The sequence below is a fragment of the Monopterus albus genome, unplaced genomic scaffold, assembly GCF_001952655.1.
Source record: "Monopterus albus unplaced genomic scaffold, M_albus_1.0 scaffold166.1, whole genome shotgun sequence".
Taxonomy (NCBI): Eukaryota; Metazoa; Chordata; class Actinopteri; order Synbranchiformes; family Synbranchidae; genus Monopterus; species Monopterus albus.
The window spans coordinates 1779951-1783554 of NW_018128046.1; the positions used below are offsets into that span (position 1 = coordinate 1779951).

General features: G+C 39.4%; 1 protein-coding gene across 1 annotated transcript in view; it reads left to right on the plus strand.

Moving 5' to 3' along the window:
• Nucleotides 1-1554: 1554 nt before the first annotated feature.
• tlr18 (toll-like receptor 18) overlaps nucleotides 1555-3604 on the plus strand; it is a 13627-nt gene continuing 11577 nt past the window's right edge. Inside the window, exon 1 of the mRNA XM_020615508.1 lies at nucleotides 1555-1628. The gene's annotated coding sequence lies outside the window, so the exon portion shown is untranslated. The remainder of the gene's footprint in view (nucleotides 1629-3604) is intronic.

The following is a 3604-nucleotide window of genomic DNA, read 5'->3' on the forward strand; positions in this document are numbered from 1 at the left end:
TTCATTGTTCCGCAGTTATCGGCAACACACATATGCAAACATGGTCTCTTTTATGCACTCAAACACATATCTAGAGGAGAGGTTCACATGTCAGTCTTCTCAGTGGCTGTGCTGGCATAAAGACAGATACAGAGTTTAGCCAGTGCCCAGAAAATAAATGAAACCATGTTATATTTAAATTGTTTCCAGATGTCATGTCTCTCAGCATAATGAGCAAGACATGGAGACAGATTTGAGTCTGCTGCCCAGAATCTGTCAAACTGCTGACAGTGTGTCCTGTAGATGTTTCAGATGCACTGGTTGTCACAGATGTATCATTTCAATTTAAGCATGTGGAGTACTCGTGGTTCAGGCCCACATGGTTTCCTCTGCCTCTTACTGTCCACACCTATTTTCTGGTGAATGCCGCTACACTTAAGTCTGCATAAAAATGAAAGCATGCTGAAAATGTCCTTCTGAACTCTAATCCACAAAAACTTCATCACCTGACTATTTAGGCTAAGACTAATTAGAGTGAAATTACTTAAATTCCTGTTACAGCTACCTGCTAGCTGGAGTACATACTGTACTGAGGCTGGTTTGGCATCCTGCTAGATCCAGTGTAGCAAAGCATAACAGACATGCAATAATGAATACATTCCCTGTATTATACCTTCAGAACCTCTGCAGTTGGGGTTAGGGCTGAGGTTAGATTGGGGATGGGCATTGTAGATTCGGGTTAAGATGTGAAAAATATGTTTAATGGGGAAACAAACATGACACTGGACCTGAGCCAACCCATCAGACTAATGTCCTGACCATATTTTGAATAGACTGGAAGTTAAAGGGAGTTTTTCCTCCCTGTTGTCACCATGTGCTGCCCAAGGGGGTATTTGTTGAGTTTTTAGCCATAATAGTAATAATAATAAGGTCTAGACTTTACTTTGTAAAGTGTCCTGATATGACTTTTGTTGTGATTTGGCACTATACAAATATAACTGATTTGAAAATTGAGGTGTTTTCACTTGTGTCTCTGCCTGCTCAGGCAACGCTGCACACTCAGACTTCATGAGTGACTTCAGATTCCATGATTCTGCAGTTAGATCATCTGGAAAATAGCAGCCAATTTTTCAACACATCTTCAAGCCTTTCTTTATTTTTCCTTTCTTCTGTTTGTTCAGCCACAGTTATTTTCCACAATCATAATAAATTGTACATGTACAGTACCTGTCAGATGTAAGACAGATTTTTTTTAAATCCATAAACATGTCACAAAATGACATTTCTAAATGTGCTGACAGTTTTCCTGTTTCCTCTGCCTAGAGGTTGTTTTCAGTCACCGAGCCATATTTTAAAATGTGGAGCTTATGAGGCAAAGGAAATGGTTCCCTAACATTTCTCACATTCCTGAGCAAAACACACACACAAAACACACACACACACACACACAAAACACACACACACACACACACACAGAGATCGAGAGAAAGGCACGCCTAAAGAAAGAGAGAGAGAGAATAACAGAGTTGCTACAAGCTAATTCATCCAGTGTCCAGTGACGTCTCACTGAGTGTCTAACACACAGCACAGGTTTAAATGAGTTGCAGAAAGCTAAACTGAAAGACAGCAGCTGAGTCTGACCGTTCCAGGTGAGTTGAAAGATTAATTTTCCTCTTGTGTGTTTCAAGCTTGCTTTGTTTTCAGTATAAACCAAATATAGTCACGTTTTTGCAGTTAAAGTCTGTTGTATTCAAAGATTTACAAACCATTATCACACAAACATCATACAATAATTGTTCTGAAGGCTCTGGATATGGCAAAGCAGTAGCGCTGTGTAAACAAGACAAGCTACTGTGCAAAGATAAATGGTTTTCCATTGTGAAAGTGTGTTTGGGATCATGACAATATTAACCTTTTTTTTACATATATTTCTCAAAAGAAGAGACGCTCTGAAGGCAGATACAGCTTTACTGGTTTATATTATGGGTAGAGGCAAAAACAAAAAAATCAAGTGAGAGTAACAATGACTGCCTAATTGTACTGGCAAAGGTCAGGTCTGACCAGTGATGTTTTACTGATTGTCCTTTTCCGCTGCCTGCTCTGGTTTAATCAAGAATGTCAGTATCACAGGTTTTGAGAGTAGGCAGATGGCTGTAATAACAAAACAACCTTTGGACAGTTGAAAACTTCCCACACGTTATTTAAACAGTTCACTTGTCCAACTTGAAAAAGGCCTGATATGAGCATTTGAATGATGATACCAACATTTTGATTTCATAGGTTTGAACACTTGAGTCATGACACAGATTAGTTCGTTTTTAGTGCCCTGAGTAAATAAGACACACCTGGAAGCTGTCCCGCTCAACCTTAGTCTTATCTCTGGACCACTGTAGGATTTACGGGTTTGAAAGCCTTATTTCTCAAAAGTGCATCAAGGATGCTGGCAAGTGAGGCAGAAGTCCCCTACTAGTTCAGGGTTCAAACTGGTGACTTTATTTCTTGTTTAATTTAGGGACCAAAAGACAGGGGTCAGGGGCTCAGATGGTGGAACTGGTTATCCAGTAATGGCAAGATGGAAAGTAACTAAGTACATTTAATCAAGTACTGTACTTAAGTACAATTTTGAGGTATGTGTACCTTGAGTATTTACACTTTCTGCTACTTCAAATGCCATTACATTTTACAGACAAATATTGTACTTTGCACTTACTACATTTATTTGATAACTTTACATTTCAGACTGAAATGAATTAAACAAAATGCACTATAATCAATTACATAAGATGTTCAGTTAATGGAACCTTTTATGTATTGCATCACCATATTGCTCAGCAGTTTCATACATAAAAAACATTTATGGAAAGGTGGAGTGTAGGCTTCATGGAAGTGCAGTTCATTTACCATCCAGTATGCTTACCATTTTCTCTCCATACTTGTTAATACTTTTGGTGGAGAGAGTAAAGATTATTTTGATGCAACAGCTCTGACGAGTGAAAAAAGATCCCTCGTACTTACAGACACCAGAGCTTTCTACCACCCAGGTTTTACTCCAGTTCATACATAACCATGGCAGTGGGCCAACCTACATGTGAGAAATGATAGCTAGTAAAAAGTCATGTTTAACCATTTGACTCTGTTGACACTGAAGTCATTGCATCATCTCTGACACTGAGCCTGAAATCGAGAAGGACCTGTGACATTGTCAGCCTAATGTGTGCATTCCTTTCACAGATAAGGCTGCAAACCACAAACCAGGAAGGGTTTTATAAATACAAATACCAGATAAATGACTCCAGCACTAGATTCTCTGTTTATGAACCTGACACTCAAACTCCTGCCAAACATGAAAATCTGGACTCAAGTCCAAGTCCTACAACACTGCACACATCTCCACAGATAATCAGCCTGCTTCAGCACCTGTGAGGCACCGATGGTAAATTTGTTTTTGCAGCTGCTGGTGTCAGTGCTGCCTGGCTAATCATGTCTGTAGGGTTTCCTCTATGAAAGGCACAGACACTGTGCATGTTTTTGGAAGGCTAACACCATTTTGAAAGGGTTACTACAGTAGATGCAGGATATGATGAGTATAGGTAGAAGGTGTGCCCTGTGATTATTTGTGCTTTTA